Source organism: Notolepis coatsorum (genome assembly GCF_963971535.1).
Source record: "Notolepis coatsorum genome assembly, chromosome: 15".
Classification (NCBI taxonomy): domain Eukaryota; kingdom Metazoa; phylum Chordata; class Actinopteri; order Aulopiformes; family Paralepididae; genus Notolepis; species Notolepis coatsorum.
Window position 1 is genome coordinate 68,842,470 of NC_140179.1, and position 16,740 is coordinate 68,859,209.

Consider the following 16,740-nt stretch of genomic DNA (forward strand, 5'->3'; position numbering starts at 1 on the left):
CGCACGCACACACTACTGTTCCATCCCCTGCTAAGAGCCTTTCAGTAGGATCAGAGCTCTTATTGTAGTCCCGCTCTAATACGTCTCATGGTGATAAGATGGGTGCGTGTGTGTGTGTGTGTGTGTGTGTGTGTGTGTGTGTGTGTGTGTGTGTGTGTGTGTGTGTGTGTGTGTGTGTGTGTGTGTGTGTGTGTGTGTGTGTGTGTGTGTGTGTGTGTGTGTGTGTGTGTGTGTGTGTGTGTGTGTGTGTCAATTGTATGTACTAGATGTATTTTACTACAAAGGAGAAGGAAAATGAATGGTGGTTTTGGTTCTACCGCCCTGCAGTATTACTGAGGTAATGCGACTCTTGTTGCAGCCCCAGAGTGCGTCCTCCATGCCAGACAGTACAGTAGCAGAGTCTGGGCCCCCAGGGCTCCCTGAGCGGGTGTATAGTTTAGTTTTAATTTGACTCATATTTTATAGACTGGTTTCAAAGTGACAACAATAACATTCTAAAAGCCTTATTTCCTGTTGCAATGTTAGCTAATGCAATGTTTGACAGGAAACACACTTGGGTCCAAACTGTTTCGCCGGCAACGTAATTCCAGTGAAATCGTCTATTTATTAGAAGTTAGCACAATGGCGGTTAGGTGGCCGAGCGGAGATTGCGTTCGTCACCAGCCCCGGAGCTGAGCTGGATTTGCCTGTTCGAATCCAGCTCACAGCTCCGGGGTTGTCACCAGCTTGGCTGGCCGTCTGCACTGATACAATTGGCTGTATCAGAGGGTGGGAGAAGCTGGCGGGGTGGGTCCGGGTCGTTGTAAACAGCGACTCCTACAGTTCGGTCGGGGCGCCTGCTAAGCGCGGATTGGACGTGAGGGGGATAGTGTGGTCCTCCCACACGCTACGCCCTCTCAATGAGAATCCGCGCTGCCAGGTGAAAAGAAGCGGTGATTGGCTGGACGTGTGTCGGAGGAAGCACGTGGTAGCCTCCACTCTCCCAGATGATCTGACTGTGGGGGGTAAGTGCGCAGCGACCAGGAAGGGACTGGGAATTGGCATACGACTAACATTGGGATGGGAGAAAAATCGGAGGAAAATGGAGGGGGAAAAAGACAAAAAAAAAAAAAGAAAAAAGAAGTTAGCACAATGAGAGGATGTATAAGGGGGGGAGAAGAGAACAAGACAAGAACAAAGCCCCTGAGTGCAAACTTGATTTATTTTAAAATTTTCTGAAAGACAGGGTGGCGCAGCGGACATTGCGCTCGTCACCAACGCAAGAGACACCGGTATCGAATCCGGCTTTCGGCGTTGCCTCCGGCTTGGGCCGGTTGTCATACTATCTCAATTGGCAGAGTCAGCGGATGGGAAGTCGATGGGTGGTAATCTGGACGTTGTGGACAGCGACTCCTACAGGTCGGTCAGGGCGCCTGCACGGCAGAGACAGGAAATAGCGGGGGTAGTGTGAGCCTCCCACACGTTACACCTCGCCAATGAGAGTCCGCGCTGGCAGGTGAAAAGATGTGACAGGCTGCCTCCACATGTATCGGAGGGGACATGTGATGCAAGGCTTCTATCCTCCCTACGACCGGCCAGTGGGGGGCACATGCGAGCAACGATCAAGACAGGGGAGGGGAGAATTGGCACGGCTAAATTGGGATGGGAGAAAAGTGGAGGAGAAAAAGTGGATAACATTTTTTTTTTTCTGAAAGACATTGTAGCAGGAAGTTGCTGACAGGATCCTCCTCCGTGCTCCAAGAGAGGAACATGCAATTGCAATAGAATCTCACTTATACCTTTGGAATGGTCTGAGTGTTCTCAGGTACTCAGAAGATGCAGATTAAGCAACATGGTTGTACATTTGTTTCCAGGATATCCGGCATGGATTGTGTAGATTTTAGGACAGCAATGAAACATGTGACTAAGATTGGCATGGGCATGGCTACAGTGATCACATCTATCATTTACATTTGGACAAATCCCAGCTAGTCTGCCTTTAGAATAGTGGAGAATATAATATTAATTAGAGTCAGGGGTCAATTTGATGAAAAAAGGACTGCGTGATATCAAGTAATATTCACCCAGAGATATTTAAACACTGACTGGGATAGGTGAAAGGGTAGATTTGATTCTTGCAGCTGCATCGCAGAGGTGTTAACTGGGAAACATTCACTCTTTTAATGATTTAGTTTATATCTGGAAAAGGAGCCAAATGCATCTAATAGAGATTATATTGGGGATAGTAGAGCAATAGGTTGTCGGCATATAGGGACACTCAATATGCTGTGCCCTCCAGATACCAGATACACCAGATACCTTGTAATAGGGGGGGAGGAATGTAATTTAATTGACAGGGGTTCGATCACCAGAGAGAACCATAGGGGACTTAAAGGGCAACCTTGGCGAGTATTCCCAGTAGTGTCTGGGGATTAGTGTACAAAAGGCAAATCCAACTGACAAAGCAGTCACCAAAGCCACAATCTTTTAGTGTATCAAACAAGTACTCCGACTCTACCCGTCTAACAAGACGACCACTTCTGGGGGCATGGACAAGTATGTGTTCCTTATGCTTTCAGCTAATGCATTGAAGGCAAAACAATTATTTTCTTTGACCAAATAGTATTTGAATTTCTTCTTCCCTGCTGAAGCTTACCGAATGGAAAACCGTGACCCCAAAACCGTGATATGAACCGAACCGTGATATTTTGTGAACCGTTTTGCCCCTAGTCGGTAGATTAAAAAAGGATTGTCTGTTGTTCCGATGTCAGGAAGAATAGTCTCTAGATGACCAGCCAGCAATTTTGCCAACACTTTGACATCTACATTGAGGGGGGACAGTAGTCTGAAAGACCCACACAAAGTGGGGTCCTTGTCCTTCTTTAGGAGGAGGAAAATAGAAGCATGAGTAAAGGCGGGTGGCAATCTTCCTCGCTCAATAGACTCATTGTATACATCTAAAAGAAGTGGGGCCAATTTACTAAACTTTAAAAAAGAATTCAGTCGGGTAGCCATGCGGGCCTGGGGCATTATTACTTTTCATTGCCCTAATTGCTTCAATTGTCTCATCTAATTTTAATGGTGAATCCAACTTATCCACAGTAATGGGGTCAATCATTGGTGTTTCTAAACCATCGGAAAAAATAGGCAGCTTGACGCTTCAACTGATGGGCTAATAGGCTTGCTGCCTTTTCACCGTATTCATAATAATTCCCATGCGATTGTAAAATCATACGTTCTGCCCGTTTAGTTGAGACCAAATGAAAGTTGGTTTGTAAATTAATGCTTTCCTTATACAAATTCCAGGCTAGTGTTGGGGCGTGGTGTTGGTGGTCTAATTTGAGAATGGAATCTGTGAGTCTAGTTCTGGGAGTCTAGCTTTATGTACTTAATATGAGCCCTGACCTTCAAGGATGCCCAAACTAAAGAATGGAAGGTGGAGTCAGTCTTATTAAAGGTGAGAAAATCTTCAATGGACGAATGAAGAAATATACTCACAGACGGTTATTATCTGGGACAAGGAGAGAGTTAATCCTCCAGGGAGGGAAAGGAAAGGAAGAACAAGAGGGACATGGTGACGTATGACTGCTGCTTGGTATTCAATTGACCTGTCTCAAACCCTGCCCCTTTTCTTGATCCTCCAATCACAACTGTCGCTTACCTCGGACAAACCAAGTTTGTCCGAGGTAAGCGACAGTTGTGATTGGAGGATCAAGAAAAGAGGGCAGGGTTTGAGACAGGTCCATTGAAGATACATTAGGAAGAAGGGCGGTGTCTACAGGAAAATAACCAATTAGTGAGTAGGAGTGTTGTACATGTGAGAAGAAGGAGAACTCTCGGGTTGGCACAGCCGTTCTGTAACAAAGTCTGCAAATAATTTTGACATCGCAGAAGGGTTTTAAACGGTCTAATAACGGATCTATCGCACAGTTGAGGTTTCCCCCGAGAAATAAAAAGTGGGGATTCAGATTAGGGAGACTGCTCAGTTGTTTATTTGCGAAACTGGGATCATTTACAGTGCATTTACAGACACCTGTAGTGGGGTAATTGATTCTTGGATTAGTGAAGAATGACGTCTTTGATGGAAGTTTGTTGTTTGAACTTGGCTCATGTAGACCCTGACCTTGTTTGGAGCAGCTTCAGTATTAGCCATGTTCCATATTTTGTTAGCTATGCTGGTTCTAGTTGTTGGCTGAGCATTCGATGACTTCTTTTTGCTCCTGATTGTAGGCCTCTTTATCTCGTCTTCAATGTAAATCTTATGTTGACAGTGAAATGCCTCAAATGTCGCCATTAAAGGGTAATATTAATTAGGGGTGGGACAAACAATCAATGCTGTGATCGTCGTACTTCCTCTTGTGACATGTTATTGACACACTGGTGTATCAGTATCAATATTTTAATTACCGTAATTCCTCTAATAGTGACCGGTATTCAATTACAAACCGGGTCTCTATTAATGGCCGGGTGCGCTCTTGAGCTAAGCAATTATAAGCCGACCTCCTAATACAAGCCGGGTTACTAATATACTGAGCTGCATACTGAGCTGCTAAGGTAAAGTTACTTGATTTCACTTTGAAAACGTTGAAATGACCAGTGACCACTGTAATTGCACTGTTTACTATTTCATACAGTACTTGGTTTCAATAAATGAACCCAGTACATTTTACTGGGTTCAAACTGACACAAAAATTTTGATTTATTCATTATGATCTGTTTGAAAATTTGAAATATAGGCCTCTCTCTTATACATGCCTCCTCCTAATAAAAGCCTGGTACCCGCTACAGTTTAAGCAAATACAAGCCCGGGTCACTATTAGAGGAATTACGGTAAATTATTATTTCTTTGCTTGACAATCCCATTTTACTGCAATAGAAATTATTGGAGTAACAGATTGAAAATGTTATCTTATTAAATCAAACAGATGATGTATATATATTTTAATTGCACATGGTAACAGTTTTACGTTGGAAACACAATTAATAGTTAATAATAATCAAGTTATGGTCAGTGTGTGTTAAAAAGGCACTATGCAATTTGTTGTCCATTGTTTCATGTACAATTGTCCAGTCATAATCTTTCATGTCAATTCTGTGAATAAATCCATAATTCCTGCTCTTTGCCTTTTTCTTGAGTTACACAGATCGTGATGTATCATAGATAAAATGTCATCCAATATATCCATTATCTCAGATATTGTGTATTGTGATATTATCATTATCGAGGGCCAAATATCAGTATCGTATCGTGAGTTACTCGTATCGTCCCACCCAGGGTTTCCGTTAGAAAAAATTGTTGTCGGTCTCCGTGACCTGCAAGATTTCAATCTACCGGACAAATGAGATTAATTCCGGTCATAGTTTAGAATAAAGAATGTCATCCTCAAGGCATGTAGATTTATAATATTATTACTTAAAACTAGGCTACTTTTGCGTATACAGTCATTAATTAATATATTCCAAATAAAATAAGTCCCTCGATACTCCGTGCTGCTGCTGACTTGAACTAAAATAGACCGCGTATGTGGGCAGTCGGTCCGACAATAAACAGCAGTCTGTTATAATCACATTTTTATGAGCTAACGAATTCCGTTATATTGGACATTTGTATTAATTATATCAAGCGAAGAACTGAGAAAGCAGAGAGGCGGCAACATTATCGTGGTTTGCGTGACGACTCTCTCCACCTCGCAACAACTTATTTGCAAAGAGTATGGCGCTGCAGAGAAGCTCATTCAGCTGTTATTGGCTCTTTTCTGGGAACCGCACAACAGCGCCCCCCACCCAACATTGGCTGAAAATGGCCGAATTGGAGTACTGATGGAATACTGCATTGTGCCGTTGCCTCTCTGGCTCTGCAGCTTCACATGCACTCGCACACCCAGCACTAAGCTCTCGCTGACAACGTCGTTGTCATTATTAGAAGCAACGAGGAAACAAATGTAATGATCGTTTCGTTCATCGCATAGGCTATTTAATTTTAGCCTATTTTAATACAATTCAAATAATCAAATTGTGCTTAGACTCAGGGAATTATTTTCACCGGACATTAAGACCGGAGATATTAAATAAGTCGGACTTCAACAGATTTTGCCGGTCAAAAACCGGTAATTACCGGCTAACGGAAACGCTGGTCCCACCCCTAATGTTGACAATTAAATGCCTCAAATGGCACGATTAAAGGCCAGGGTAATATTAATAAAATGAATATAACATGTATATAGCCGGGAGCTATACTCTCTTGCGTCCTATCTCCGCCTGGCCAAACCATTGTGGGTTTGAATCCTGCATCTCTCTCTTCCTCTCTATCTCTCCCTCCTTCCCCTGCAGACAATATAATTATGCAGATAATGTGCCTTAAAATAATCTTCAAAAACGAGCTAGCCTACAGATTAAGCAGAGCCTGGGATGTATGCATTAATACTAATTGAAGCATTAACATGGAAGCCATTCAAGGCCGTGTGTGTGCGTGTGTGTGTGTGTGTGTGTGTGTGTGTGCGGCTGTGCGCCTTGTTTATGTGAAAAATGTCAACGTCCTGATTTAGTTTGATGAGCTATTATAGTGTGATGGTTAAAGTTGGGGTTAGTGTTAGTTACAGAATGCATGTAAGTCTATGTAATGTCCCCATATTTCACATAAACAAGTGTGTGTGTGCGTGTGCGTGTGCTGGCCTGCATGTGGGAAAGTAGGCTACTGTATTTGTATGACCTCTTTACCAGAGGGTGAAATTAACATGCGTATGTGTGTGTTGTGTGCTTTTCACCAGCTTGTGTGTGTGTGTGTGTGTGTTTTAACTGTGGTGGTAAGAAGCAAAATCACACATGTCCCTACTAGTAGTTTCACAGCAGGACTGATCACCCGCCGCTTCTCATGCAGGAACACTGGGTGCCCCACTACAGTACAATACGCCTGGGTTCCACTAGTGTGAGTGAGCCAAGGCTGTCCCCGAAGCCTGTTTTTGGGATTCGAACTTTGTCAGCGTTTTTCGAACGAACGTTCGAACCTTCGTTTTTAATAAAAAAGAAAAATAATTATTAAATATAAATTTTTTAATATATTCCGCCTAAGCTTAACCAGTGATAAACTAGGCGTTAGGTAGTTTGCAGGCTGTTCGAGGCGGAAATAGGCGCAGAAACAGGCGTCACGCGATTGGCGCACAAGTCACATGACCAGAAACGTCAGTGGCCAATCAGATCGCGCAAACCGAACGCTGAAGTGCAACCCTGTTAGGGAAAATATTCACGCAGCCCCACTAGCCCGTCAGCTCTAATACAGCTGAATGAAATGTTACCGTAGCTACTAGCTACTAGCTAGCAGAGGAGAAAATGGGAGTCTGAGAGGCGGAGTGTTGAAAGACAATGATTTTATTCAAATCACCTAGGAAGGTGACAATGATTCGGCTTTTATTCAACATCCAAGAAGGCTAACATACAACTGTGTTTACTAACTCCAACCGGGACTATTGCCGCTTTTCCAGTGCATGTTATCAACTAGATTCAACTCCGGTAACCTTAGAGTCGAGAAGGTCTGAAGGTAGTGGTACCACACACTCAAATGTCCGTGCGGTCCCCCCAACCCAATAGACAGTTCCAACTCACCGAATTATGTTAATCCACCACAGTTGCACTCAATATTTAAATAATGTTAGTCTAAATAAATGTAGACAGATAATGTACGTATTTAAAAAATAGAATGAACAGAGCAGTGTTGTTTTGAAACAGTACAGTGTGTGTTAGTTTGATGTACAGTATGCTGCATTTTATATTGATGGCCTTCTAATTTGTTTATTTTAAATAACAGTGACACTCTTCCTTTTGATAAGAAATCCAGCCATATTCCTTTCATTGTATTTCAAATACTGCACTTTAATTTCAAGCGGAAAACTAATCTTTCCATTAAGAACTGACAATCAGGGAATTTAAACATTGTTGACATAATTTTTTTGTGTTTATTTTAAAGAAAGGAAAGTCTAGTGCTAGCTGAGCATATTGTTTGTTTGCACTAAGTTAATACGAATGTAGCCTATATTTTTCAGTCAGTTCGGTCTTTGAGTGCCAAACATTATTTAAGACTGTAAACCTTTTTATTTATATATATATATATATATATATATATAATAAATGAGAAGCATGTTTAATTTTTTTTAATAAAAAACAACGTATAACCGAAAACCGTGATACGAACCGAACCGTCGATTTTGTGAACCGTTCCACCCCTAGTAGTCATACATTCACTTCACTCATACACAAAGACACACACACACACACACCACACACACACACACACACACACACACACACACACACACACACACACACACACACACACACACACACACACACACACACACACACACACACACACACACACACACACACACACACACATACACACACATTTGAAATGTTTATTTATGTCCACATGAACAGAAGTACAAAGGACATAAACAATGCGAGTACAGTCAGAAAATTATGAAAGAACAGTCAGGTACAAGGTGCATGGATGGCAGAATCATGGGAAAAGGTAACAACGTCTCCTCCAAATTGAGCGGCTTCCTATATTGCTGATACTGAGCAGTACCTGGCTAACTGCTTGGCTTTCCTTTTGGGACACACACACACACACACACACACACACACACACACACACACACACACACACACACACACGAAGGAACGAACAGAGAGAGAGACTAGTGTTACACTTACCATTTCAATGTGATTATTATTTTTTGTATCCACTTTTTCTCCTCCTATTTTCCTTGTACTTTCCTCCCATCCCAATTTAGTCGTTATGCCAATTCCCCCCTCCCCTTCCTGGTCGTTGTGCGCATTTGCCCCCTACTTGCCGGTCTAGGGAGCCCTGAAGTCTTATCACATGTCTCCTCCGATACATAGGAGACAGCCAGCAGCCTCTTTTCACCTGGCAGCGAGGACTCTCATTGGGTGAGTGTAACGCGTGGGAGGGCACACTACCTCACCCAGATCCCTTCCTCGCTGTGCAGGCGCCCAGACCGACCTGTAGGAGTCGCTGTTTACAACGACCAGATTACCACCCACCGGCTTCCCTCCTGCTGACTCTGCCAATTGTGTCAGTATGACGACCAGCCAAGCCGGAGGCAACGCTGACAGCCGGATTCGATACCAGTGTCTCTGCGGTGGTAGACAGACGCTTAGTCCGCTGCGCCACCCGGCCGCCTTCAATGTGATTATTGAGATCTGATTACAAAGACCTTGTGTTATTATGAAACACATCCCCTTGTGTTCACACTTGGCTTGAAAATGTCTGATATGCTACCAGTATGTTCACACTGCAAGCTTAGGTGCCTTTTTTTTGTTTGGCTGTTCAGTTTATTTGTTTAAATGTGGCCTATATCAGATTCCAGTGTGAACTGGTCACGCTCCTGAATTGACCCGCATTGCACAAAATGAACAATAAAGAAGTGGAAGTAAAAATAGTCAATCTAGTTGCATGAAAGTCGCACGACTGTTCAGACTGAGGTCACATTGCAGAAAATAAGACCTGTATCTGATTTAGGACCACATTATGGAAGTGGCCCAAATCAGAATTTAAAAGATCAGATTCCATGTGATTTGTGCCGTTCACACTCTTGTGAAAAAATCTCATAGTCACATATGAGCAAATTTTTTTGTGTCGACTGCATTGATCCAGCCTAATTATTTTTCAAGTTTGCATATTATTTAACACATTTTATTTGGTTTCCTTATTTATAAGCAGGCAGGCAGACAGACACAAAGACAGACACACACACACACAATCATACCTGAGACACATAATGAGCACCCCAGGAGAGAGTCTGAGAATCAAAGTGACCTTTTAGAGAACATTTCATCAATATTTAATCACTGCTGCACACGGCTATACAAACACACAGATGGTAAACCAACAGGCTTATAAAACCTGCCATATCATGGAGATGAGGAGAAGAGAAAAGAGGAGGGGGGAAAAGAGGAGAAGAGAAGAAAGGAGAGGAGGGGATAAATAGAAATAGCTATTTATGTATAATTAATAACCGTTTAATTTAAAAAAAAATCAATTAATTAATGGAATTGATCCATTTGGAAATGATATAGATCACTTTGCAAGGAAAAGGCCTCTTGTGGGTGACCCCTTATGAGTGCCTCCGAACCCTCTTCAGCCTACGCTAATGAGCTGTCATTTAATTGGTAGTTTAATGTTTAATGGTAGTTTAATGTCAGCGAGTACCATGAGAATCCTATCTGTTCCACATGGTCTGTGACAGCGTGTCCCACCTGGCAACAAACAATCACAACGGATCTGAACACGAGGGAAGGGTTGGTTGGTTGGTTGCACCCAACAACTAATAGAAAAAGAGCAGACAAGGCTGAAGCTGACACAGACAAACCATTCTCTCTCCCCGGGGAAGCCGGGCTCAGTTGTGTCTGTTGTCTCTCCATTCACTTTATCTGTCTGTTGTGCAAGCCTTAATTGTGCTGTTAGCAGGGTTCGCACAAGGTCCTTGAAGTACTTGAAAAAAAAAGTCAAGGCCTGGAATTCCTTGAAAGCAGCCCATTTTTTAACAAGGTGCTTAAAAGGTCCTTGGAATTCAAATCAACCATTCGCATTAAATGTTTTGTTCATCCATGATCAAATTGTTGTGAATCAAGAAATCGTTAATTTTTTTTGTGACACATTTTAACACATTTTACTACATTTACATTTACATTTAGTCATTTAGCTGACGCTTTTATCCAAAGCGACTTACAAGTTCTGTACGACAAGCCATCAGGAAGGGCACAACTCTATCAGCTGAGTAACAATGTTCATCAAAGTGTTGAGTGCTACAGTGTAGGTTAGTTTATTAGGACAAGTGCATGACAGTATGGTTAGTTAGGGTTAGATAATTTTTTAAGAAGTGCGTCTTTAGTCGACGGCGAAAGATTGGACGTGTTTCGGCTGTCCTAACTGGGGTGGGTAGTTCATTCCACCATTGTGGGGCAAGGATTGAGAATAGGCGACTTCTCTTTGATGACCCTCCCGGAGCTTGGATAGGAGTAGGTCTGAGGCGGCCAGAAGATGCAGAGCGTAGGGGTCTTGAGGGTGTGTAGTTAGAGACCATTGACCGGAGGTAGGCGGGAGCAGTTCCCTTTGCCGCACGGTATGCTAGGTCGAGGGCCTTGAAGCGGATTCGTGCAGCAATGGGGAGCCAGTGCAGGTCCCTAAGAAGTGGGGTGACATGGGCCGACTTCGGTAGGTTTGAGATCAGGCGGGCCGCTGCGTTCTGAATGAGTTGAAGAGGCTTAGTGGCAGTGGCCGGGAGGCCAGCGAGCAGTGCGTTGCAGTAGTCGAGGCGGGAGATGACTGTTGATTGGACGAGGAGTTGGGTGGCTTCTTTTGTCAGGAAGGGGCGGATCCTTCTGACGTTGCTCAGGAGGAATCGGCAGGTTCTGGTTGTCGCTGCGATGTGAGCAGAGAAGTTCAACTGGTCGTCGAGGACAACACCAAGGTTCTTGGCGGTCGGGGACGCGGTCACAGCTGCATTCTCGACTGTGATAGAAAGGTCGGTCAGGGGGGAGGATTTGGCCGGCAGGTGGAGCAATTCTGTTTTGCTTAGGTTCAGTTTGAGGTGGTTGGTCGTCATCCAGGCGGAGATGTTGGACAGACAGGCCGAGATCCGCTCAGAGACGTGGATATCTGAGGGAGGGAAGGAGAGGAAGAGTTGAGTATCGTCGGCATAACAGTGGTAGGAGAAGCCATGAGACGTGATAATGTTACCCAGTGATTTAGTGTAGAGGGAGAAGAGAAGGGGTCCTAAAACCGAGCCCTGGGGGACACCCGTCCGCAGGGGGCGGGTGGCCGACAGGGTCCCTCTCCATGACACTTGGTAGGAGCGGTCATTGAGGTATGATGACAACCATGTCAGCGCAGAGCCATTCCTGTGAGGGCCGCGAGGAGGATCTGGTGGTTGACTGTGTCGAAGGCTGCAGATAGATCTAGGAGAATCAGGACAGAGGAGAGGCCTTTCGCTTTTGCTAAGTGAAGTGCCTCTGTGACCGCAATGAGGGCTGTCTCTGTGGAGTGACCAGTTCTGAAGCCTGACTGATTAGGGTCTAGGAGGTCATTCTGTAAGAGATAAGCAGTAAGTTGGTTGGATACAGCACGTTCATATAACAAAACAAAACAACAACAACAACATGCACCTGCGCTGTGATTGATTGAATGGAAATTGTATTAACGTATTGCAGAATGGGTACAATACAGTACGGCTCAATACACACAATTGTGTATTGAGCCGTACAAAGAGAAAGACTTTCATCTTTTACATCAGGGTCCCCCATTTTCAATTCATAATTAATTGTAAGTAAGGGGGCAATTAGCACCGTGCAATCCATTCTTTGTGGATCCCGCCCCTAGTGTTGAAACACTTTTAAATAACTATGGGAGCGTTAAAATCAGTGTCCAGCATTTTCTCTCTTTCCAATCCAATACTTTGAAATATGCACACATTGGCAACAGATGTGGGGGGAATGGAGGGCTTAGTTGGAATTATCACTGACCACCAGCCAAATGCTCGAAGATTTCTACTGTGGCTGACTGGCTGGTAAGTGTGTCACTTCAAACCAGCGCTAAACCAGTTCATTCTGACGACTTTGGCTGCCAAACTGTTTACTACTCGTCATATACAGTATGCATATTAATATGTTACACTGTATATTGCTATGCACTTCACTGTTACTTTGCACTCAGATTAGATGCAAACTTAATTTCGCTGTACCATACTTGTGCTGTGCAACAACAATACAATTGAATCTAATCTAAATCCACTGTTGGTGGCCTAAGAACGATTCCCAGTAAAACCTTCTCTCTGTGTCTCCTCTACTCTGTCTCCCTCTCAGCCTTCCTACTGTCTCAATAAAGAACCTTCTCTCCTGTGTCTCCCCTACTCTGTCTCCCTCTCAGCCTTACTGTCTCAAGATACAACGTCAGGAGAGCAGTAATAGAGGCAAAACGGCGTTACAGGGATAAAGTTGAACTTCAGTTTGAACAGGCTGACTCTAGAGGTATGTGGCAGGGCCTCAGAACAATGACAGATTACAAAGGCACCTCCCTCAAACTGAACAGTGACATCTCCTTAGCAAATGATCTCAATACCTTCTATGCGAGGTTTGAGGCTGTGAATAACAACACCAGCCTACAAGCCACGGCAATGGGGGGGGGGGGGGGGGGTCTGCTGATGGAGACTCAGTGTTCAGGGTAACAGAGCATGAGGTGAGGCGGACCTTTAAAAAAGTGAATATCAGGAAGGCAGCAGGACCGGACGGCATCCCCGGCCGCGTCCTAAAAGTCTGTGCCGACCAACTGGCCCCGGTATTCACTGACATCTTTAACCTGTCCTTAGAACAGGCTGTCATCCCCACCTGTCTGAAGAAGTCCACCATTATCCCTGTACCCAAAAAAATCTGCGCCCGCTTGCCTCAACGACTACCGCCCTGTAGCCCTCACCTCCATAGCCATGAAGTGCTTTGAGAAGCTAGTGAAGGGCTACATCTGTTCCTCCCTCCCCATCAACCTGGACCCCCTGCAATTTGCATACCGCCCTAACAGATCCACGGAGGATGCCATAGCCCATGTGCTGCACACAGCAGCATCACACCTGGACAAGAGGCAGGGGAACTATGTGAGAATGCTGTTCATCGACTACAGCTCAGCATTCAATACCATAGTCCCCTCCAAACTCATAGCCAAGCTCAGGGACCTGGGCTTGAACTATGACCTCTGCCAGTGGGTCTTGGACTTCCTGACGGGCAGACCCCAGGTGGTAAGAGCAGGCAACTGCACCTCCTCATCCATCACGCTCAACATAGGGGCCCCCCAGGGCTGTGTTCTGAGCCCCCTCCTCTACTCCCTGTACACACATGACTGCGTGGCACAGCGGAACAACAACACAATCATCAAATTTGCTGATGACACAGTAGTGGTGGGCCTGATCTCTGCCAACGACGAGAGGGCCTACCTGGAAGAGGTAGAGAATCTGTCACAGTGGTGTCAGGAGAACTGCCTCTCCCTGAACGTCAGCAAAACAAAAGAGATGATTGTGGACTTGTGAACAGTTTCAAGTACCTCGGAGCCCACATATCCGAGGACTTGACATGGACCACACACATTGACAGTGTTGTGAAGAAGGCACGACAACGCCTCTACTTCCTCAGGCGCCTAAGGAAGTTCCAAGTCAGTCAGAAGATCCTTAGGAACTTCTACTCATGTACAATAGAGAGCATCCTGACTGGCAACATCACCTCCTGGTTTGGGAATAGCACTGCACAAGACCGTAGCAGACTACAAAGAGTGACACGTTCAGCCGAACGCACAATTGGAGGGGGGCTTCCCACCCTCCAGAACATTTACAACAAGCGGTGCAGGGGGAAGGCTAAGAGAATCATCAAGGACTCCAGCCACCCGAACAACTGCCTCTTTGAACTGCTGCGGTTAGGCAAGCGATACCAGAGTCTTAAGGCGAGCACAGAAAGACTCAGAAGAAGCTTCTATCCCCAGGCCATCAGGCTGCTCAACGAACAATAAACACTATGCAACAACCATCAAATGCACACAGCACACACACCCACACGCACACACTCACTAAAACAAACAACACACTGCTGGCGGCTACGTGGCGTAGTGGGCAAGGCGCTCGCCACGAATGACGGAGACGCTGGGCTTGCCTGTTCGAGCCCAGCGCTCCACATTGCTTTCAGTTTAGCTGGTCGTTCATACTAATACACATTGGACGTATTAGGGGGTGGGAAACTGATGGGTGGGGATCGGGCGTTGTGGACAGCGACTCCTACAGGTCGGTTGGTGCGCCTGCACAGTAGAATCAGGAAGTGTCGGGGGCAGCGTGAGCCTCCCACGCGTTACTCCTCGCCACTGAGAGATCGAGCTGCACAGGTGAAAAGATGCGACTGCTGTTACCTCAAGTACCGGAGGGGACTTGTGCTATGTATGACTTAGTCCACATTGCAGCCGGCTTGTGGGAGGCAAGAAACCGCGTTCGTGACAGGGGAGGGTTGAATTGGATGATACGAAATTGGGATGGGAGAAAATATAGAAAATGGGAGAAAAAGTAGATAAAAAAAAAAAAAAACACACAGCAGCACCCACTCTCCACACTTTAGATCATAAACACAATTTACACTTTATATTTATTGATAAAGGATTTGCACTACAACTCGTACACCTTACTGTAAATTGTACCTAAATTGTACCTCATCCCATTTCTGCTCTGCACTATATAGTATTGTATATTAGTACATTGCATAGTATATTGTATATTGTATGGTAACTCAGTTACTTCTATTCTGCATCGAACATTGTACATATGTCTATACTGAACACTGTGACCTCTATTTTTACTTCTATTTTACATGCTATACTATTTTATTTCATACTTATCTTGTCTAGCACAGTCTCTGGAGCGTAACAGTAAGAAGCATTTTGTATAAAAGTATTCTGTACTTCTGTATGACAACTATTAAAGAAACTTGAAATTTGAAACTCAATAAAGAACCTTCTCTCCTGTGTCTCCCCTACTCCGTCTCCCTCTCAGCCTTCCTGGTGTCTCAATAAAAAATGGATACTACTGTAAGAGGCGCAGACCACCAGCTCTCCTTTATTTAAATAAATTCACCAAAAGAGGTTTGGTTTGATGCACTTCCAGAAGGCCCTACAACAAAACCAAACAAACAAACATACATCCACGCTATCCCTCCCTCCCTCTCTCGCCGTTTGTTTCTCCATGTCGCGCGTGGCCAGATGGAGGGTCTCCCTGAGGAGGGGACACTTAGATTTCATCCTTAAATATTTGTTCAGCTTCACTTTCCTGATGTGCTCTGTGCCTAAGTAGCTAAGTGTTTGCCAGAGGCAAAGTATCTGTATTTTGTGGAGAAACCGAGATGTAGTTACAGTATAACACTCGGTAACAGCAGCCTCTTTGCCTGAGTGCCCAGACCTGCAAATGGAAGCGGGATTAACAAGAGTAGAAGCAAGGAGAGTCGTAAGTGCACCTTTTAGGCAGTTTATTACAAAAAAGAACAAATACGTTCAATGTATTCTATGACTGTACAGCACTATACATATTTGTCTCATATTACTATAACAAAACAAAAAAACAACAACAACATGCACAGCAGTCTAGATACAGATGAGTCGCTGGATTTTCTGCAAAATATATGAATTGTTGTCAGTTCACTTTCGATTCAGTCGATTCAAAATGTAAACGGAAATTGTGGTTTATTTGCTGACGAGAAGGCGCTCACTCCGAATCACCGGTCAATAGGTTGGAGAGCGCAGCCTGTGTATACCACAGAAGAAAATCCGATTCTTGAATTGATCGAATTGAAAGCAAAATGAAACCCCCAAGCTTGCCTGACTTCACTCCACCACATCCACAATAAATAGCAATAAATAATCCCTCTTCTGTACAAACTGTACACACTTTACACTTTTGGACCAAATCACACATATGGATTAAATGTAGTCCTATAATTATAATAATAATTAAAAACCATAGGGAACTAATTTATGTAGGACTAGGCTCAATTCATGACTCTAAACATTTATTTAGTGAATTCCTACAAACCTAACTGCCTGACTGCTTGCCCTTTGTAAATGTGTTGATGGTGCTTATTATAAATGACCTCATTGTCGGTTATTCTTTTTTCTTTTTTCTTGTTCGTTGATCTCTTTTCCCCTGTCTGACCTTGGCTACGTTTTATGGTTTA

General features: G+C 44.2%; 1 protein-coding gene across 1 annotated transcript in view; it reads left to right on the forward strand.

Moving 5' to 3' along the window:
* Positions 1-16,740, forward strand: part of cog5 (component of oligomeric golgi complex 5) — a 320,599-nt gene that overhangs the window by 102,445 nt on the left and 201,414 nt on the right.